The 23,679-nt window shown below is 38.6% G+C and overlaps 1 protein-coding gene across 3 annotated transcripts in view; it reads right to left on the minus strand.

Moving 5' to 3' along the window:
• The window catches only part of FILIP1 (filamin A interacting protein 1), a 102,063-nt gene extending 89,104 nt beyond the window's left edge, over nucleotides 1-12,959 (minus strand). For 2 of the 3 annotated variants that reach the window (XM_077174836.1, XM_077174837.1), the window contains exon 1: nucleotides 12,500-12,959. The gene's annotated coding sequence lies outside the window, so the exon portion shown is untranslated. The remainder of the gene's footprint in view (nucleotides 1-12,499) is intronic. The other variant, XM_077174838.1, reaches the window with a different exon arrangement.
• Between the last annotated feature and the right edge of the window lie 10,720 nt (nucleotides 12,960-23,679).

The following is a 23,679-nucleotide window of genomic DNA, read 5'->3' on the forward strand; positions in this document are numbered from 1 at the left end:
ACAGAACTGGGAGCACTGTATATGTTCTTTCTTTCTCTCAGGGAGGAAAACAGTCCTGCATTTGTGAATAGTTCCTTTTGTGGGTGGATCACCACAGTATTACTGAGTGCTTGGTTATGATATGAAAACTCCTATGGACCAAGAAATCAAGGTCTGTTTGCTAGAGAATTATATATTAAGATGGATTAAATAGCTTTTATGTTGGCTATAGTAACAAATATAATTAAAACAAAAATATAAGGCAACAACTAATGTAAAATGTAAAATATCAGTTGACATACTGCAGAGGTATATATGCAAAATTATTTTTATTCCCAGGCTCAGGTGCATATTTTCTTAGGACATGGGAGAAGGAATGAAGGGAAAGCAGAGAAGCTGTTGCTGCACCTTTCCCAGATGAGAGATGGGTGATGTGCTCCCCCCAGCACACGACCTGCCTGCAGCCCTGAGGCTGCTGCTCAAGTGGCCACTGAATATTGCACACTTGCAGAGCTGCACTGTGATGCAGGTAAAGGCACAGGGAAGGCAGCATTTTCAGCCTCAAGGAGCCTTGAGACACAGTTGATGTTGGGGTGAACTGAAATGTTATCTGTCAGCTGTAGCTGTCAGCAAAAATATTAAAGGAATAGCAGCTGCATCATGCCACAAGCAGGGGAGTGGAGCAGCCGTAGCTCCAAAATAGATTTTAGAGCCAGACAAGAGTTTTCTTTTCATGAACTCCAGTAATAGTCAAGGACCATTTATTTTCTAAGCTGCTTTGAGCCAGTTGATAATGCTACTGCTTTTAAAATGTTTTAAATGTTTGAGACTCAAGTAAAGAAGAGCTATTTAGAATAGGATGTACTGAAAGGTATGTTACTAAACCTACTAATTGTTTTCTGCTTCTGTAGCTTTAAATTTGCCCTCACGATTTTATTCTGTAAGTTCTGATACAGCAATAAACCTGATATGACAATAAAAAATCATAACAATGTTTCTCAGCTGGAACAAAAATTATTGGCTTAATATAGCTTCTGTAGCATTTATTCTTCCTTTTTAGATAATTTAATTAATAAGAGGCCAAGTTATCCTGAAGGTATTTATTAAAGAATAGCATCTTACAATCTTTTTGGATAGTCATTAAAGAAAATAACAACAAGCAGTCATGTCTTCAGGATCTTAAATTCCAAGATAAATGCAATAAAATTTGTGGCAGTGTGTTATTGTTTACTGCTCGGAAGAACTTATGCAACAGCAGAATATTGCTCTGATTTTTGAGCTGCTGCTAATGAAGTACAACCAGACAGGGCACAGTTGTTATGAGTCAGGAAATGTGGATGTTCCTGGACAGAGGCCAGGGGGGCTTAGACACACAGGGATGAGATGTATATGCATCCTTTGGAGGAAATACACTGGGTTGTTTTGAAGCATCTCAAGCTGCCTGATCCAAGAAGCACCGAAATGACCACCCAGAAAAAAGGTTATTAGCTCTCACTTTCTCAGGGTCCCTTGTTTTTATATCAGGAAAACAACAATGAAGTAGTCTGTCCAGGGGAGCTTACAGATCAGATATTAGGTTCAGCCATGAGACAGTAGGCTCAAAATCCTGAGGGCTTAACTTTGTTCTTTCACTATGAAAAGAAGAAAAAACAATTCCACAAAAAAACCCCACCATTCCCATAACCCTAAATAATAAAAAAAACCAAACAACCCAGCAACAGCAAGAGCAAGAAAACACCAACCAACCAATTAACCAAAAATGCCCCTGATGTGCTACAATTTGCTGTGAGACTTTAAACAAACCATTTGAACTCATATTCTGCTATAGTATGGGATGAGTTTTTTGTAAGAGAATGGGTGTTACCACTGTACACATGGGGAGAAGCTCCCCTCTCCACAATGACAAAGCATTTGGTGAAATGCTGCTACATTTCAGTACATGGTACATATGCAACTCTTTCCTTCTGAGCATTCTAAATGTCATCATTGTGGGTCACTAATTTTAAGTGAAATTAACTAGGATCATTTAAAAGAAACTACTGATTTCTTTTCCTTTCCACATCTCTTTCTTGCATCTGAATATAACTTCCCCAGAAGACTGATTTTTTCATTCTTTTGGTAGGTGACTTTTCCTTATCTTCCTGCAACCCCTCCCTGCATCATTCCCCAAAAGGGGATTACAGGTCTCACTCTTCTCCCAGCAGAGCAGCACATGCAGACCATTTTTCTGTGCTGGTAAACCTAGGATGTGTGTAGCTGCTTGGACTTGCACATTTCACACCTTTTTTTCAGGGGAACCCTCACAAGACCTGAGCTCACTTTCATGAAATCCAAGGAAGGGTCATTTATTACCCCATTCTCCCCTCAATCTGAGAGGCTCACAACTGAACTAAGAAATTATTTCCAGACCTCCTGCTTTGGTCTGGGCTAGTTTTGAGGCCACCTGTGCAGTTGTCACTGCTGTCACCATGGCAGAGCACAGTGTGGCAGGCCCAGGCTGCCCTCAGCCATGTCCCAGCAGCCATGGCCTCTCCTGAGCAGTGGCACATCTGTAAGGGTGAGACTCTGCCCTGCTCCCAAATTCACCATCCCCTCTGGTCACTGGCATCACCAACCACACAGACTCAAACTCTCGAGAAAATCTTCCATAGTTGTTTTTCAGGGCATTTTAAAGCATCATGGCATCAGATCATCTAGAGATCAGAGATTTCAACTTCCTTGAAGACATCAGAACTGCATTTTCTTCTAATTTTCTCTGGTTTTAATTAAAGCTGAGTACCATGTTATGGCAGCTTAATTCCTTGGTAAGCCCTCATCAAAAATCCCAGTTGGCAAGAGTCAATTGAGCTGCCACCATTGCTTTAACAAAGCAGGCACGACTGGAGACACTGCAGGAGCTTGCTGGAGACAGGCAGCACCACAGGACATTTCTGTTTTCCAGGTGCTCCCTCTTCCTCCCTCCCCACAGCCCCATAGTGGCTCCAGAGCTTCCAAACACCAGCTAATTTTGGCAGTCACATTCGGCTCACCCCCTCTCTCAAAGGTTCTTTTTCCTTCAGGATTATTTTTTTTCCCAGTGGTCTCCTCCTTGTACTAGAGAGCTTGTCCTGAGCATTCCCAAAATAACAACAAGCTCACAAGCTGACAGCACCCCCTTTGCCCTGAATTACTTCTGGTACAACTGAACCTGAGGGAATGGTTTTGATTTTCCCGAAACATCTTAGTATTGACATTAGTTTGGTTTCTATTCTGGTATGGTTTTGTTCCTGTTCTGGTCACATCCCTGGTCCTCCTCCTTCCTTTCTTTGCTGTGCTTTACCAGTATGGCTGATTATGGTGACCTACAACTAAGGGCACAGCTAAGCTTCCCTCTGGAGAGCTCCTCTAAAAATACATATTCTTGTCATGCAGACTAATTCAACTTCTATCCTACTTCTCCCTGCAGAATCTGGTTTCTAAAGAGGGCTATTTAAGTCTTCTTATTCAAAGCTGTTGACATGATGTTCAACACTGCAACATCTCAGAGTGTCAAAGTCACTACTGTGTTTATTCTTGTAACATTCCAGGTTGTTATTAAACGTGGAAAAGTAACTTGCTGAGAGTCACGCAGGGAGTCACTGATGTGAAAGTCAGCAATTTAAGCAGCATTTCTCCTCCCTGGCATGACAACTATCACCTTACATTTTAAGGTAGCATTATTTTAAACAACAAAATTCAAACATGACGTGAATATTTTGGAGAGGGAACCTGAATTTAGCAAAGTGTTTCTGGTGAATAAGGAACCAGAAACACTGGTTTAGTATTATTTTAAACAACAAAATTCAAACATGACGTGAATATTTTGGAGAGGGAACCTGAATTTAGCAAAGTGTTTCTGGTGAATAAGGACTCTATGAGATGTGCTGCCACTCTTACAGCCTTGCAGTTCAATCACACTCACAGTGTTATTTAGACTTTGTTTACACAACTAGTGCTGGGGGTAAGTAAACTAACCCTCCTTGTGTGCAATTATGCTTGCCTTATTTCTAGACACTCACTGCTGTCCTGGAGGGATTTTTGGAGCTGACACCAACAGCCATTGTAGAATTGTTGCCATTCTACCAATCCCTTAACAAGCTGTTACAAACTGTTGTGTTAGGATGAGTGTATTCACTGAACACTTCTGTAGATTATTCAGTTTATTTCTGTTTATTTTCCTTGGCTTCTTTTGTGCTAGGATGAGAAACTCATAACACTGCCTACAGCTCTCTACATATTTCTCTAGCACTCCATTAGTTCTCATGGACCTGTAGTGATAAAGGTTGTGTGGCTGATAGTGATACAGAACAGGGGCTAGAAACTTGTATCACTGCAGGGAGTTTGTTTTGTTGGAATGAGGCAGCTGTGCCACTATCACAGAGAGGGCTCTGAACAGCTCCTCCTGGGCCCCCAAGTACCACAGCAGTACAATCCTCTTGTGTAAGTTCTGTAAATTTTCATTTGCAAACGGATGGAATTCTGTACCAAAGATACTTACATTGCATCCCCTCCATGGTTCTAATAAAAAGCCGTTCCAAAATAATTTGAGGTTTTAGAATATGTTCTCTGAAAGCAAAGGAAAATCAATTTCGGTATTTTTTTTCTCCAACCCACTAGCTACTTTTGAAACCTCTATCCATATGGATTCAAAGCAGGGTAGTTAAAGATGTTTACCTGGTAATTCTTGGTTAAGAGGTTTAGAGTTTAGCTTTAAAACACTCAACTTCCTGGCCTCCTGCTAAAGCATTTCTTGTCTGTCCTAGCCTGTTCTGGTGTCTTTCAGAGCATGAGCTCTTCTTCCTAAGTCTCACTATGTTTCTCACTAAATTAACCCCACTGAAGCATATGTCAGTTTTTTTTTATTAAAAAGGCTGCAAGGGTTTATATGACCAGTGTGTGTGTGTGTACCAGCTCCTCCAGTTCCTCTCTGCAGCCAATGCTGAGCTTGCTCCAGACAAGTGCAATGGGATCTGAGATCTCTGAAAACCACCAACTACAATAATTTCCTCTCTTTTTTCCCTCTAGATGTACAGATGATGACAATATTCTAGTTAAAGTTCCAGTTTTAGGAACATTATTTATCTACAGAGAAGACTACCTGTCATCAGTGGTTATTCTTGTTAGATATAAGAAATCCTATATGGAAAGACTGACTGCCACATCCCTTTGAGTGTCACAAGCCCTCTGCTTTGTCCTTGTTTCATGCTACAATAGTCACTAACAGGTAAATTTAGATGCTTCCACAAGTTGGGCTTTTTTTAAACTAGCCTAAGCTAGTCAGGTTAACCAGAACTCCATCTAGGAATCCTGTTTGCCATATGTGCATCATGCTCTGCTCCTGATTAGGATACAATTGGAAAGAGATGTTCAATGAGAAAATGAAACTTGGCAGTGGAAACAGTCTCCAGACTTTCCTTCCTCAAAAGCAGCATCTCTGTTATCCTTTCCTATACACTTACTTTCTTATTACTTACATTTTCCATGCTAGCCTTGCAGCTTATTGGACTACCTGGATAGAATATACTTAACATTTTTCAGAATTGTTTGTGCAGAAAGATGGCACCTCAGCTGTGCCTAAATCTAAATATTTGGCATTCAAACAGAATGTAGCAGGTAGAAGGAAAGGAAGAGGGTGTGCACTCTGAAAGCTGGAGTAAACTAAGATAAAATATTACATACAAGATTTTTTTGTCCTTATTATTCCTATTTTAGGACATAACACATCAAACACAACAAAAAATCAAACAAAAACCCCCAAACAAACAAATAAACAAAAAACACTACAGGTGGGCTTTTTGCAATTTTGAAAGTGCCAAAGACCTGTGATTTGTTACTATCAAGCCATCTTTTATTCAGTGTATTATGCATTTTGATATACTGATTATGATTTCTTGCAAAATATTCCATAGCCAACCATGACCAAAACTTTCTGATCCAAAGATCACAAAGGTGAGACACCTTTTATAAATTAAAAATACTCAAGATATATGAAAATAATCAAAGCCCTGGGCAACCTGATCAGAGTCTGGAGATGGTTCCACTTTGAGGGAAACTGGATGATTTCTGCCAGCTCCTCCCACCTAAGTTCTGGTTCTGTAAATAAATGGCAGAGGATATGCTACTGTGGCCCTGCCTTTTACTATTTGCACCCTGGTGCCTTTTGTGCTGGGATTCCAGCCTCTGTCTGATGCCACTGAAGCAGCAGTGGTTCCCACACTGAGGCAGCTGCCTCAGAACAGAGGCTCCCTGGCACTCAGGAGCCCTGCTGCCATGTGTGACCCTCTGTGCACAGGGACATCTTGTTCTGTGCTGTGTTTGACATGCCTCAGGACATCCAGCATGGCATCATTCCCTTCCTGCCATCTCCTGCCCAGAGTCAAGAACTGGAATGTATCATTTTCTCTAAAGAATTTTATCAGACTGAGGGACTGAAATCCTTATCTACTGGAATAAAATGTATGTTTCTTTTCATTACAGAAGTCCTTGTTGAAAAATAAAAGGAGAAATAACACACTATAGAAGAACTACTGTAGCCTTTACCTTAGAAGTTAGATCCAAGAGGCTTTGCAATTAGAGATGGTGAGACAAGTGAGATTTTCAGGATAAGTGTGAATGACAGACACAGGACTAGAGTAACTTCAGCATGAGAAATATATGCTTAAATAATTTTTTAGCCAGCCCAACACTAAACCAGTCATCATTAACCACATGTTCTTTCCCACCCTTTTGTTTATGCCCTTTCTTATGGCTTTTAAAGGGTTATTTTTTGAACAATCTGGACTACATATTTTAAAAGTAAGAATGTTCTTTAGGACACATAACTAGATAGTGTGGGATTTTATGAATACCCTTTCTACTGTGTTCACCAATTTGAACTTGAGGATAAATTGTGTATGTTTTTTTCAGTGTATATTTGTTGTCACAGTAACTGCAGTTTTCCCAATAAATGGAAATGGCATCGTTTCCTTAGCATTCAGGTTATTGCACTGAAATAGCACCATGAACTCACCATTACTTCTCCCTTCCTGTTGTCAAATTAGAGCGCATTTAGTTGCAGGAGCAGGCACTAAAACAGGTTGGTTTAGATTTGTGTGCATTAGAAAGCTGAAGCAAGTCTGCTTAGCTGCATTACATCCTATGACTCATGCCTGTGTGGGAAAGACCTTATTTTCACAGAGATCTCTTAGATAAACAAGGCAAGTTGGCAGCAATTGGATTACACTGATGCAAGCAGTCTCTGCTTTCTGTTGCATTCATTTCCTTTATATTTTCTGAAAAACACAAGCAGGCTGATAAACTCCAGTGAGAATTCTTCTACCAAGGACACATGAGCTTTCATTTTCAATTACTTTTTTTTTAATAATAGGAGCAGCCTTAAAGCCAGTTTCTTAAAAAAACCCTATTCTGTTACTGCAATAAAATCAATTTTTTATCAGTTGGGTTTTTTCAAAGTTTGTTAGCAAAGCTGTAGCTCTCACTGTCGACAGCCATAACACACTAGTCAGTTTGATACCTCTCTCCCACAAACACACAAGACTCTAAATATTAGATTTAGAGGATTTCAGATTGAAAATGGATTTAGATTCCAAAATATCACTTTTACATACGCGCTGGAACAGATTTTTGACCAGCATAAATCACAAAACATTGCACTCTTTGTCACCATTTCCTCAAAAAGGAAAAGTGAAGAAAGTAACCATTACTGTATTGCAGAGCTCTAAAAGTGTGTAAATCAAACTGGACAAGTTTAGTGCAAATTCATCAAGGTTTCTGCTAGTTTTGAAACCCCACCAGTTTATACCTGAATGACTTTGGCCACATCTTAGATAATTAAGATTTTAATTGCCATTTTATCAGCTTTGAAATGAAACTCACTTGGACAAAGTGCAGCAATCTTTCGGATTCACACCCCCCTCTGCCTCTGTCAGCACACAGCAACCAGGGTTGTCCATTTAAGGGAAAAAGTACAAGCTCCAGCCTGTTTCCCTGTGCTCTGGATGTGTTTGTCCCACTCCTTCAGCAAAGCTTTCCGTTGTGCCAAAAAGCACTTCCTTCCTTGCAAAAGTCATGCACACATGACCACATACACTCCCATTTCTGATGAAGGTTTAATTTAGCTTTTAATTGTATTTTCTCTGTATTTCTGAGTGTGTAAAATATTGTGAAGGATGCCACAATCTATGTAATCTTACAGATCACCTTTACAGCTACAATTTGCATGCTTTACTTGTAGAAAAGGTTTAGAGGGATAATCCACACAAAGCAGAATGAGAATCACAGGGCCAAGCCATCTTGAATAAAAAAAAAAAACAACAAAACACAGCTGTCCCAACCTAGGAAGATTTTCTATTTGCACTTATATTAGGACTTATTTTACTATGATGCTGAGAATAAAAAGTAATACAGAAAGTACAGATTATCTGCAGAAGCAGGAAGAGTAGGTGCAAAGACCCAAAATAAAAGGAAAAATCTAATCAAGTGTCCTAAAATGCAGGATTCTCACAAATACATGAGGCATCACAGATTTTCAACACGACCAGAGACTCCCACTGTCTCTTGTGAACAGAACACTGGCAGAATTGTTTCTGCCTTCACCTCAAAGCATAACTGCAGGACCATGTTACAAGTTCTAGTGCCACTAGCTTGGTACAAATACTGGCTACTAAGTAGAAAAAGAGATGTTAAAAAAATTTATCATTTTCTCTGTTATCCACTATGCTCCAAAATGAAGAAAAGCCTGTCATCCCCAAATAGTTACCAATATTCCATATAAAATTAGGAAACAACTTTCAGTAGAAAACAATAAGAGAAAGGAGAACAGAAAAGGCTAAAAATGAAAACTACCACAAGCTGAAAAGTTTAGACATTTGAGCTTCTTGTAAAGAAGTATTTAAACATCTCTATACAATAGGATATCCTTATTTTATCTTTCTAGTTTTCAGTTCTTATCCTAGGTTTTATACACTAAATATTTTGGTGAAATAGGAGGTATGAATAGATAGAGTTCCTTCTCATTTGTAATGTTGTTTTATCTGGCTTCTTCACAAATATTCACTTCATTTTTCCAATTGTCATTTTAGATATGTAGAAGGACAAAACCCCTGACCAAAATTCAGTTTATACATTTAAATAACAGGGCAACTTGCAACAACAGACCTTGAGAAAGGAAGAAACAGGAAATTGGAAGAAAAGTAAAATGTCTCTTAGAAAAAAAAATATTTGGACAGAAATAGAGATGATCTCTTTTGTTAAATGCTCTTAAGGGGACTGGAAATGTATCTGCTAATTCCTGAGTACTAAAACTTGATCTTATTCAATTCAAAGGAAATCTCAGTCTGAATTCAATGGCATAAACCTGACCTTTGACTGGCACAGCTCTGAAGCACATTCTTAATTTCTGCCTGGAGGTACCTGAACTGAGTTAGATAAGATTACCAAAAGCCTTAAATAAGTATGTGTGGAATGTCTGCCAGCAGAAAGATCCTGTATCAGGAGGAGTTTCACTGATACACCTCTATCAATAGGAAGCTTTTATTATGGAAATGGCTGTAGTGGTGAAATTGTAACCCAGAGGAGCAAAACAGGCCATACCAGCAAAACAGAGATTTCCTAATATTCTAATGCTTAGTCCACAGGCTACTTCCAGGAAGCACATCCATTTTTTTCAGGAATCCTACCTTGGCTGACACATCTCTATCAATATGAATGTTTAGTCTTTCCATTTGTGTCAGGTGTGACAGTGAGAGGCACTACAGAAAACTCAGATGTCATGAGGTGTCATCAAGCTCAGTAAAACCAGCAGCATGAAGGGTGTACCAGTAAACACCAGAGCCAAAGGTCAATCATCTACCACACATGAGCAGGAGGAGCTCAGGAAAATCAAGGCATACATAAGAAGGGACAGAACAGTGCTGAGCTTTGAAGATGAATTTCAAGTCCTTGAATTTGGTGTTAAAAACAATCAGATCCTCTATAGAGAGACTGAAAGACTCAGGTGATGAAAGCATTTAGTCAAGATGGTGACTTTAGCTGGGACTAGATCAGCTAAAATTATAACAAAATTAATGTAATAATGAAATAATAATAATACATAATAACCATAACTATGAAAACATTATCACAAAATCAAAAAAGTCACCAACATATTCTGGAAGTGGATTCAGATTGGAAGGAGTCTTTAGCACCATGAAAGGCACCATCCATTCCACAGTTATGTAAATATAAACAAAATCAAAATAATGCATGAGGGAGAAAATAAATGGGGATGCTATGTCTACTTGTCTTCCACAAAAATGTGTATCACCAAAACATAAATTACTTTTGATTTGATATAAAATCGACCTTGGTTTCACTGTAGCCATTAGAAGAATTGGCTGTCTTTCAAATATGAAACCATCTGTTGAATAGCCACATTATATATTCCACAGATTTGATTGGAAAATCCCAGAGCCTCTTTGTGGACACCTGTTGAAAAGAGTAATTTTAGCCTCTTCCTCCATTTTGAAGTGGGAAGGAAGACAGATGTATGTAAAACCACAACTCCATGTGTTAGAGTTTGAAGTTGCTATTAGACTGTTCAAATGTCACTTCATTTGACAGTTATCAAGCTAATAATTTGCCTTTTGATTTAAAAAACTTGGCTAAAAGTAAATTGTGTGAAAAAAGGGAAGTTGTATAACCACACGTTACACTGAGCAACAACTAAACCAAAAAAGGAGTCAATATTACCATAGCATTTTCCCAGATTTTGCGATCCCTACATTTTCAGAAGGTCAAATTTGTCATTTCTCCACAGTTTAATTTGCCAGATATTTCATTAAAGAGTCAGTAATTTTCACTCTATTGTCAAGATGACAAAGACTGTACAAATAATATTGTGTCAGATTTATTTCTCACTGTGTAGCCTTCTTATGAAAAAAATAACTTTCTCAGGATATGTCCTTATTAAAAAGTAATTCCAAAGTTTCCTTTTGAGACTAAGATTTGGGATACCATAGTGCTTTAGTAATTCCACAATAATGATTATCACATTAAATGATAGCTGCCAAAAAGTGGTTAGTGCTTTAGTGTGCCCCTTGCTATGAAAAAAATGTACACTGTGTTACTTTTTTCTTTTAAGAATTTTATTCCATCCTAATACTTAACTTATTTTATCATTTCACAGGCAGTTACCTTCTCAGTCACCAAGTACAAGTTGCTTCAGATTATTTTAATTCCATCCAATCCATCCAGTGCTAAGATGTGGTATTGATGTCATTTATGTAGTATGCAGGGATGCAACTAGAATTATTTTGTTAAAGCAAGACATTCTCATCTCCCTGAGGCAGTCCCAGCGTCCACAGACTAAGTGTCAAACACCACAGACAGGCAGCACAGACTCAGTTAGTTCATTCCTTCTTTAGGACAAATATTTTTCATCTGAGACAATTCTACATAAATCTGTGAACAGGGTTTTAGCACAGGGTAAGTGCATTCTTTAAATCTCTGCCTTCATAACTGAATTTATATTGCATATGAACTTACAATCAGTCTATTAAAAATTCATGCGCACTAGATTTTTTTGTTTGCAGAAAACAGCTTTAAAAGAGGTGGCAGGGAGGAGTGGAATTCATTCTCCAATGGATCAAACAGCTTTTGTCAGTTAAGACAAAGTAAATCACACTAAGCAATTCCTTCCCCTAAATTACATGACCACTATGGGGCCATGGGATATGCATTTCCAACAACAAACAGGCTTCCATCCTGCTGCCAGGATAAAAAAACCAGCTGAGAACTGGCTTCTCATTTATGATTTCGCTGATAGAAACATACATTTACCAACAATGACCCAGCTCAAGCACACTTAGGTACAATGAACATAAGATCAGTCCTTAGGACGGTTGCATTATGCTGCTAATCAAAGCAGCAGAGATTAATATTCATTCTATGTAAATAAGCACAAGAACCAAGAGCATTTCTGACAGAGGTAATATAAAAGGCACCAGGTGTGTCCTAAAAGATAGTAAGGAAACAGAAAGTACAAATGCACTGGGTCACGAACTATTTGGTTAATTCTGTTACTGAAAGGCTGCTTCCTTTTATTTATCACACAGGTTGTCACTGTTTTTAATAGCTGCTGGACTATCACTGGACTAGCAGAGATGATATGTATTCTATTATTAAATGTTGATTTGTCTTCTGTCTGCATGTAAGCAGATATAAACAAGATACATGTCAAAATCTATACTTTTTTTCATATTACTGCTGGCTAGTTCATTATGCTTGTTCTCAGAACTGCAAAAATTATTTAAGCAATGCTTTTCTATCATGAAGACATAAAAAAAACCTCTAAAAGTTTTATCCCAGCTTTCATCTATTGACATTTTCAAATCATTCAGAAGATTATTCAAAGAAGGAAAGAAACAATAGACATTAGAAAAGAAATTTTTTGTAAAAAAAGACACTAGAAAATAAAGGTTGTTGTAAAATAAAACAAACGATGGCGTGGTTAACTCAGTCTTACCTGTGAGCAACACGGACCTAGGAATATATCCTTTACACTGCAAGATCACAGTAGCCTGTCCCACAGCACTACCACAGGAGTAGAATGATCCAGCTCAGGAGATCACAAAGACAGAAACTTTTCCCACTTCTCTGGGTCTACCAGCAGTTGAAGTAACAAAGGAAACAAGGTAGAGAGCTGAAGACCGGAGCTGCTTCTCGCAGAAATCCCAGGCAGGAGAAGTAGGAGGTATACTCTGTCTGTGTCTCACCCAGACTTTTGTTTAAAAGTTTTTTCAACTGTTGCTAGGTGGTGTTAGGCTTTGGCAGTTTAGTTCTCAGATTGTATTTCCCCTCTTCTGGTCTCTTCACACAGTGTTACAGCAATGACTTTGTTGAGCTCAGCTCGCTTGTGCTATATTTAACCAGTGTTCTCAGCAAGTCAAGCCTGTCAACAGCTGAGAAGTTTGGAGCAGGCTTTGCTGAGTTCCTCAGCTGCTGAATTATCAGTGGATGTTGCACTGCACAGCCCAGCTACTACATTCACTGAAAGATTGTGGGGAAACTGTCAAATCCTTTTAAGGGCTTCCAGTGACTTCACAGGAGTAATTACTATTTAAAGCACTAAGTACAAGATGTGTATTTAGGCATATATTTTAGACTGCTAGAGAAAGAATACTTGTGTTCAGTGCAGATGAGTTCAATTATTTATACAGTGAGAATTTTCCTAGGACAAGTAGGAAGTTTATAATTTGAAAGGTATGCACTTCACTTGAGGAAAAATTACACGTGGGAAGAACTTTTTGCAGCATAATTTCTTACAGAGTTTAAATATACTAAGATGACATGGAGAAATTAATGAAGGCTTAGGGTGGAAAGTTTTCACTGTGATATTTATTCCAAAGACAACCTTTTTCTCCCAGACCAAGAGCTTCCTGCAGTTATTCCTATACTGTCTCTCACTGAAGAAAAGGAAAGCCACACAAATCACAATTGGTTTGACAGGAGTATTCAGAACACATTACCCCAGGGCTGTATGCATTCTGATGTACCCACACTTGCTTCTGGATCTAATTACTATTCCTAATTCTAAGCCACAAATCTCCTTATCAACAGACCAGCAGTAACATTGGATAGCTTTCAGCCCACAAACTGTCATGATATCAAGACTCAAAGATGTTGCAGATCTCAGATTCTAGAACAAGGTTCTACCATCTCATGGCAGAACAGCCTCTGAAAATGTCTCTGGCAAGGAAAATTCCCTACCCCAACAACTCTGTTCTCGTCTGAGCAGTACTTCAGAGTTAAATGCAGAAAGAGCCTCCTTTGGAAGCCTTTTCTCGAGTGATGATCTGAGGTATTGATCAAGGGCTAGATGAAGAGGCAGGGAAGAAAGAAGATGAGGAAAAAAAGCAAAATTATGCTAAAAAATTCGCTTGTGGATATTTGTATGTGAGGACACACCAACCTTGCAGAGCAAAAAAATATTCAAGCAGGTCATAACAGTACCCTGCAGCAATGCTGGGTCTCTGTGCAAGGAGTAGGATGGGGAAAAGGTATCACACTGTGGCAATTTCAACATGCAGGAACATAATTGGCCACAAGGATATGAGATACCAGAGGGTGAGTACAAGCCCTTACTGGAAGCAGCTGTGGGATGAGCTGTAGCCTGGTGCTCTAACCCTGTCTCTGGAATGACTTCTGCTTGATCTGTGTCATTATCTAAACAAGCAAGGAACAATGAAAAAATACTTTCATTCCCAAGTTGCTCATAAAGAGAAAATGAAGTAAATATTAGGTATTATGTCAAGTAACTGATATTAAGACATTGATGACACATTTATGAAAGCCCCAAACACTTCCATCATGTCAAATATATTTTGTTTTGGAGACCAAGTAATAATCACTAATTTCCATTTGCATTTCAATATTCTACTTGGACAGAATAGTTAGAATGTACAAAAAATGGTAAAACTTCTGGTTTTCAAAAACAGTTATTTGGAAGATTATTTTAGAGACAAATAATATATTGGCACAAAGTTTGCTGGTATATGCTTCCACTTTGAACTGAAGTGGGATACAGATATCCACATTCTAAAATGAATCTCTAACTTAGTTCCCTCATAAAGTTGAGGTGCTCCAACCAGATGTATAACTTTTTGACTATTCTGGCTTTAAATTCTTGCTCAAAGTGCAGTACTAACAGCACTTTATTCATTCAAGTATAATAAATCAGGCAAACAAAACAATTAACTTGGCTTATAGATCTCAAAAAAACCCAAGCTATTCTCAACATTTCTCTCCCATTAGTTCCTGGCACATTCACTGAGTGGAAAACAATACAACTTCTTAGGAGGCATTCTCTGCTGCCAGCCCTTGTGGGTGAGTTTCAACAGTGACCTGCTGGTGCGAGTCTGCTTATTCTCCTACACTTGCAAACTCACTCCCCAGCTGTGCAACATGGATATAATCCTCTAAGACCAGGGGAATTTCAGAAAAAAAATAGGTAAAATAGAATAGATTAGGTTTTGCAAGTCAGAAAATATATAAAGATTGTATGGGAAAGGGTGCAATTAATCAGAGATACTGGAAGTGTAACGTTTTTAACTTTGTGCAGTATGAAATTGGTTCTCATCTATATTTTTCCCCTACTGAATGATGGAAAAAATAATTATAAATAGGTGTAGAGGGTGGGAAATAAAAGGAAAAACAAAACCATGAAAGAGACTTTTTAGTTTGGCATCCTATGTTAGGTCTAATGTCAATAAAGACCATCATGCAAAGTCTTAGTGACATCCTCCAACTAAGTCTAAAGAGAAACTTTCTTTTAATTTCTGATAATTATGTTCTCTCTTGGTCAAGCAACCAAGATAATGGAGTCCAAAGTAAATAATTCTAAAAAAATTTGTAATGGAAGCCAAATGTCTCAGTATTACTTCAATCAAGCAACCAAAGGCCAGAGCAATGCTAAATAAGAGAATAAAATGTGGCACTAGAGAGAGAAGAAGAGCAGCAGCAAGACTTATTGCCATTTTCAAAGATAATGCTAATCACAAATACAGATGAGGGCCTGTCACTGTTCACACAATCATATTTCTTTGTACTTGCATTGCTAGAAAATGAAAGAAAATTTTTTATGATATGAGCTGTTCTAGAGAAATTCCAGGCTTGAGGCAGAAATTACTGGCAGAAAATCTATGGTTTTTATGGAGAAGATCAAAACAGATGTCTTCTTCTGACCTTACTGGTTTCTCTTGACCTTAAAATGTATGCCTGTAAATAAGATTTTTCTGGAACACATACAATAGTATTACTATGTAATTTTTACCTCAGCCATCCATCACTTTGATGTACAAGTATATCTCATTCTCTAAGTCATAAAGGCATTCAGAGATACAGCCTACCACCTTTGTCCTTTTGATATATTTGACATCAGCCTTAACTGGACCAATATACTGGAAAAAAATCCATGTGAAAAGACTTAGAGTTTCTTAACTGCATGTCCTGAAGAGCTCTGGTATGTGTATAATTCTGTGTGAGCAACCACTGTGAGTTCTTCATTAAGCTGCCCCTTAAAATGCATTGAAGTAATCAATATTTTAGTTTCTAACAAATTATTTTTTCATTTGCTTGAAAGGTAATGCACCACAGTTTTGTGATAACCTGCTTTCATACTTATTGCTGACTTCCACAGATCTCTATTATTTTACACTATGCTACTGCTTTTAGCTTTGTTTTGGCTTTACAGTATAAGTTGTGCTTCTTTACAGTTTGTTGGAAGGGAGGGTGTTGAATCATGTTTTGATTAATAAGATCTTGGCTATGCCCCCTCAAATCTGTATTTTGGGAGGGATAGGTATTGATTTTTTTTAGTTTTCCAGATATTATTGTCACCTTATAAAAGCCAATGCTGCCTTTTAGCTGTTAGGTCTACTATATTTTCATCTCAGCCCCTGCTTTTTTATAACCAAAGAAAGAAACATATTTCTGCATTTAGTTCATAGATTCAGTTTAGCTGTCTATTTTATTATCCTGCCAAAAAGATCCCCACCACAGTCACAAACCTCCAGGAACACTTGGAATGTTATATTATTTTCTGTAATAGTTTTGCATGCTTTATCAGCAAAATAAAACCAGGGTGTCTTTCATTAGAATTCTTCATATGCTGTCTTGATCCATATATTGTCTTCAAGAAACATGTTTTTGTGTTTCTTAAGTTATATTTTTAATGAAAGAAATATATTAAAAGACATGTCTATTTCAGTTATTTTATATTTATTTTTACATTCTCCAAAGAAAAATATTGGCATCCCATAAGGTGTCTTCAAATGAAATGAGGTGCACATCAAATATGGGGCAGTTAGATCTACAGCCACATCAAGAACATCAGATGACCCATTGGACTTAGGCACAACCCTGTCTCCAAAAAGGACAGAAAAAATAGTGCTAACTTTAGAATAATTTGAAAACGTTTGAACACTTCTGAATCCAAAGCCCCAGAATCTGGCTCTCACTACAGCTGGGTCAAATGGAGACAGAAGGAAGCACCAGTCTGTAGGAAAGTGTCAAATCAGACCTCTGGAAATGGAGTAAATCATCTTATTAACTTTACTGCCACACCCTAGGAGTGGTATGCAACTTGCCCAAAAAGTAAGATAAAAATGAGCTGAAAATGGACTATTTGCTTTTAAGGCCAGAATAAACTATTTTCATAAACTAATAGAGCCTCCTATACGGGAAAGATTGTGGAATTTTCTCCATGCAAAACAGCAAGTTGCAGCGAATTAAAGCACTTCTTTGAGAAAGATTACATAAATCAAACATGGATAATTTGCCACAGTGATGTATAAATCCAAGAGTAAATTATATTTCCTGTTTCAAGCAATCCCAACCTTTGCAATCTATTTCCAGTTTGATCTCAGCTGGCTTAAGCTCCTAGACCATGATGGTTAGTCAGTGGCCTTCAATCTCTCTCAATTTGTTCAATTCTAAATAAATTTCTGTGGTTATTAACAACCTTGAAGAGGAAATCTCTTTACCAGCTCCTCCCCGACGCCCCCCCCCCCCAATTAATAATTTTCAAGTGAAATGAAGAATTCTGAGGTGAAACGCAGCAGTGTGTGTAAACTAACATTATGCAGTAAACACGTAAACTAGGAGCAAAGAGTATTTTCTCCAAACAAAACAGATCATCTGAATTTATTATTAAAGCTGTGGCACCTAAGGGCCAGCTCCCCAAGGAGGGTGGCTGTGTCCTTGTCAGCAGCGCCAAGCACTGATGGATGCGCAGCTCTGCTCTGCCATCCCCAAGAGCACAGTGCCACCTACCAGCGGCAGGGTTAACTCATCGCGGGCCGTGGCACAGGACGGCGAGAGGGAGTTCTGGTCCTTTCACCCAGTTCTGCACCATCCCTTCCTTCCTTGCTTGGTCTTCTGTGGGCTAGGGGGAGGATTCTTCCATTGCACATCCCCAGATTGCAGCTGGGTTTCCTATAAAACGCTGGCTTCTGTCATCCACCCAGTGCCATGCACATGGTTCACTACAAGCTCAGACTGGTCATATCCTACTGCAATTGAGACATTGTAAGCCAACCCTCATTCATTAGTGCTTCTCCAGATTTTACTGACAGGAGCCTAAACTCATTATTACCTTATCTGTGGATCTGGAGGACTTGAACTGCTGTGGAGAAAGAAGTGCCTAAAACATCCCAATCGTTTAAAAATAGGTGCCTGGCCAGACTCCTCTACCAAGGAACAGCTAGGCTAGGAAGAAGTGGTCTTTCCCAGTTTTGTTTCCCTGAAAGCCTCAGGACAAGATGCCCCAGAGATAAACCATAGTTGTATTCCAGATGTAAATAACAGTCCAACTAACTTTTTCCTGTAGAGCTGTTTCCAGTCCCATGATCAAACTGTACACAAACACCTCTCAGAGACAGTCACAGCACTGGTAGAAATAATTTGTGTGCAACTGAGGAGGAGAACAAGAGGGAAGGGATAAGGTGTTTAGATTCAGGCACAAATCTGTGCTTGAGGAATATTTCTGCAAGGGGTCAGAGGCAGAGTTTTGAGATTCAAGATTTTAATCTCCATGAAGTATCAAACATTTGATCAAACATCAAATATTTCTTTACATTCAAGGTAAAGAAATAGAGGATATATGCAAAATAACCTTATTGGACATAATTTACAATTTCTGGTTTTACTTTCACAGATGTGGGGAAGAGGAATCTGCTTTCTTCTTTCCTTTATTTAAAATGTGGTAAACAATAATGAAGAGGGCTCAGTTAAATTGGTGTTCCAGTAACTTGCTTATGAAAAAACATTGCTTGCCAGTGATAGATAAATTGCTTAAAAAGGACTTGTTTTTAAGCAATGCTGTTTAGAACAGCTCCCTAAGCACAGTGTTTACTGGGGAATGTTAGGAGAGATTATTTTTGCTTTTTTATTGACTGTTGAAAGGGCAGTATAATATAGATAACAAAATATTAATAGTAACAAGTGCAGGTGGAAATAGGAAATCTGGGGGGAAAGAAGATTCTATTGCTTTACAGTCAGTTTTGCCCATACTAGCATACAAACTTTCTGTATATTTTGGCACAAAAACTATAAAAATACTTTTGTTTTGGTTTGATTTTGGAAACAGCAGAAGGATTTCTATTTTTAAATCATATCTGTTGGAAAACATCCTCTGTGAAAAAATCCCCAAATGCTACTCCTGTTATTACCAGTAAGTCATCAGCTGGGATTACAGAAAAAGTTTGAGCTATAACATGTTTGGGCTGAATATAAAATCTGCCACCTTCATTCTGACTACAAAGCACTGTGCTGGAACACCACCCATCATATGTGACTTACTTAAACCACATGTTCATTGTGCCAAAGAGTAAACTAACAAATCTAAAGCCCTTTCTTTGGTATGTAGAGCCCATGCAACTGCCTAGGAAATCTGAACCAAAACCTGCAATGAATGTCTGATAATCTCAGTACAGCCTGGTGTCAATATCTGTCTACTAACACAGATTACTTAGAGGAAAACCCCTCTAAGCTGGAAGAAACTACCTGAGACTCCTTAGTCCTCATAATTAGAATTCAATTTTTAGAGAAACAGTGATAGGAAATGAGATGGGGAATCCACAGGCAACAGGGAAATGTTTCAGTGCACAATGCAGAAATCAAGAGAAGGGATACAGAGGAAACTGAACTTGAAACAGCAAGAACACTACAGGAGACTTCCTCATAAGGCATCCCTTCCTAAAAAAGGAAAGGGAAATAAAGCAAGTACCTTAAACACTCCCCCATCCTCTAAACTTCTGCCTTTCAGGATATGAAAATCTCAGCAGAACAAGGTACTTACTGAGTCAAGGGTAAGCATCAATCCCCACGGACAACCATGTAAGTTTCCTTCTTTTTCATTACCTGACTAATTTAAGCAGACCTATATTCAGTCAGTTCCTGAGGATCCCCACTTGTAGTAATCAAAAGCATAATAGCACAAAGACTGCTTAGCAGAGAAGCCATAGACAGTACTGCCCAAAGAAATTTGTAAAAAAAACTACATCATATTATTCATTTTATTAGGTCACCTTTCTCTTTACAAATTAACATATTACTAGTTTCTATTTACAATGACTGGTTTGGTTTGGTTTGGTTTGGTTTGGTTTGGTTTGGTTTGGTTTGGTTTGGTTTGGCTTGTGGGGGTTTTTTTGGGGGTGTTTGTTTGTTTGTTTGTTTGTTTTTGTTTTTTAACATATGTCACAGAATCAGATAACAATTCAGATTCAGAAGACCCTCTGGAGGTCATCTCATCCAATTCTGCTCAAACAAGGTGACCTAGAGCAGGCTGCCTAGCACCATGTCCAGACATCTTCTGAGTATCTCCAAAGATGGAGTGAGCACAGCAAATGAACAGTACCTTGAACAGATCTGTCTCCTCTAGATCAGCCATTAATTACTACTCAGTCTGAGCTGCTTGGTTTTGCTTCCTCTGTAGTAAATCAACATCAGTCATTGAGAGGACATGATTGACCACTCATTTTAGGACAGTAAAAGTAATCTGATAAGAACCTAGTCTGCAGCACAATTCCACATCTTCTCTTTTTCCCAGAGTAATGATTTGGGTTTTTTCATTAATGTGTTTAGTAGTATTTCTCATGTGTTATTTTACGTAATGCATTATTAAGAAGTAAATAAAGTTTAGACTGCAAAAGAAAGTGAAATAACCAGATAACTCTTTGGGGTTTTTTCCCCAGAAATTTCAGAAGTTTAACTTCAGAAGTCAGAGTTTAACTACCTAAGAAAAGTCCAAAGAATATCTTGAACTATGCATTTCAGTAATACTGAGAAAATTGACAATTCAATTCATATTCAGAGATGATGCACTTTATGCTACTTCTGTTGTATTATCCCTAGAATCCATATTAAGTCTAAGATTTCTTTAACCAAAACCAGATCTCTTTTTGGCAAATATTCCTCCTTTACAGAATGTGGGAGGCCAAGATTTTTGAGTATTTTGTGCTTCCCTCCCACATACATAACTCTAAAAATTGAGGCTTGCTTTATTTTGTCATGTTTTTCCCCCCAACTCTTTCAAATTAAGCAGATTTTCTTTCTCCCTGAGGTCTAAGTAAATCCTTCTAGAAACTCAAGAATACACTCAGGCATCTCAAACTGTTCTTCTGCATATCTGTCAGAAGGATGGCCTCCTGCTCATCCACTAAGTGCTTCTGCATCGCTTGTGTTTTATTAGTGCTGCAGCTATGATAGGTTGGGGTATAAAAAAATTTGCAGCCAATAACAAATCTCCAAGGCATCATAACTAAGACTCTTTTAGGGACAGTTTATCCTTCAGAAAACAACTAATAGAAAAAGAAAAGTTAATCTCCAGACCATAGTGGCATATTTGGGAATTAAACAAAATAGAACAGCATGACCATTTTAAACTAAACCCAAGACAAATCAATGAAACATTGCAAAACAAGTAAAATAAATCATTATCAACAGAGAGTACAAAGTACTGAAGTAAAACCGGAGCACCTGAAGAAAATGTTAATTCTGCTGTAGCTCAAAGATATGGCTGGTTTGTCATATATTGCTGTAGTGCTCTATAAGACAAAAAAAAAAGGCACAGAATTGCTTACTAGTCAAAGGAGCAAAATTTGACACAGAAGGGCTCTGTATTATTCACTGTTAATATTAGTAGGAATTGTTACTTCTCTAGTCTACAATAGGCTGACAAATAAGAGGGAAAAAAGCTCCTCAGATACAGACAAATAATCTAACCAGGAGAGGGAAGAAAACAGAAAAATGTCCTGATGCAAACAAGAAAAGAAAGCAGTGAAAAGGTGGGAAGGGCAGTTTAGTGCACCCAATATATTTTAGCAGGAGTGCAGAAGTTTCAGTGGTGAAGGCAGCCTAAGAACCTAACTAGAGAGAAACAGCAGTTTTGTGCAATCAGTTTGGCTTACACTGCCAGCTGACACACACTGTGAAACCCAAGGCTTTTCTAATCCAAGATTAACAAACACTTTTTAGGAGTGTGAGTTTCAAACCTTTACCTGCATTAAGGTTTACTTCTACCATTCATAACAAAAATAGGAGGTGTCACACAGAGCAAGGAGTGGCTATCAAGATAGAATCTGAGCTTCAAACAAGGGGATTTGTTATTTTTTCATACCTACATATAAAGACACATAACAAAGCTTTACCTTCAAACATTTAAATAAACGTCAACAATCATGGATTATTGTAATGTCAGAAGAGAAGTATGATGAGAAATAATGAAGCAAATTAGTAAGGGATTTTAACCAGCTTCCTGTACTGATAACAGAAGCCAGCTAACCCTTACATTTTAGGAAGTAGCTGCATGTGAACACTGACTACTATAAAGACCTTAGGTTTCGTCAGGTCTGAGGGAAAGACTTGAACTCAAGAAGCTGAAATGCACCTGAAGGAACCATTCATCTCTAAGAGGCCAAAATATTGTACAAATATTTTCTTTTTGGAAGCAAGCAGCAGAAAGAGATGGGCAGCCCATCCCCATGTACAGTAAAGGTGAAGGGCAGCCAGAGTGCTGGCTTTCCATCTGATTCCACACCGATAACCGTTGTATATCCTGCCACTCACAGGATCAGCCTAGTCACCCTGCTCAAACCACAAAGGAAATATTCTCTACATTCCTACAGGAAGTACATTAAAAATAGAGAAAAAATACAGAAAATTACCATTTTGCATTAGCTCATCAGCATTTTTGGGGTTAGGTCTTAGGGATAATGGAGTGCTCCAGGCAGCAGCACAGAGTCAGAGTAGTGGTAAGTGGGCACAGCAGCACATCACAGGCCTTTCACACCCTGGGAAGATCTAAAACTGATGGGACAAAGCAAACCTGGACAAACACTGCACTTGAATGTGGTTGGTAAATCTATGCAGCACTCCTGGGCAATCAGATTACTGATCTCAAATCATCGGGATGCCACAGGTGGAACTGAGATGGATGTAGAATGAGATTTACATTTGAGAAGTTTTATTAGGATGGTAGGAAAGGATGCAGCTCCTCACCAGCTCCTCACTACACATTTTTCCACCTGAATATAAGGGAGTTGCCAGTAGCTGATTGTAGTAAACTAGAAAGGCAAGTCAAAGAATGTTGTATTGTGTTCGTACAAGTTAGACTGTTCTGTTTCCCCTTTTTATGTAATGGTTCTGCCCTGGTTATCTCCTCCCTCCCTTGTGCTGCCAGTTATCCCAACTCCTCCCCAGTTGCCTTGGAGATTAATGTACCCTTTCTCAAATCCCTCCCCAGTGCCCTGTCCGTCACTCAGCGCTCCCACCCTTCTCTCTAGAACTCTCTAGAAACTTCCACCTAGAGCATCAAGTGATTGGCTCAGGGGCCAGGGCCCCACCCTCAAGTTATCCCCATTGGTGTTCTCCCTAAGTCAATCTTTTGTATCCCACTCCCCTCTAAAACTCTATTCGCCAGAGGACCAACTCCTCCCCTGTTTCCTTCCCTCCTTATAGGCTGTTGCAACGTGCCTGATGTCTTTCTTGGGTTGTTGGTTCCTGTGGGACCCAATAAGCCTGGATTCACCACGGCTGGAGAGCGCTCTTTTACTTCTGTTGACTGTAGCCACAAGCCAAGCCACGTTGTACCACAAGGTCACGCTGCTGTCACAGCACAGAGCGTTTGCCTCAGGCGCTGTCCCGAAC

This window comes from Agelaius phoeniceus, chromosome 3 (assembly GCF_051311805.1).
Source record: "Agelaius phoeniceus isolate bAgePho1 chromosome 3, bAgePho1.hap1, whole genome shotgun sequence".
In the NCBI taxonomy this organism is placed as follows: domain Eukaryota; kingdom Metazoa; phylum Chordata; class Aves; order Passeriformes; family Icteridae; genus Agelaius; species Agelaius phoeniceus.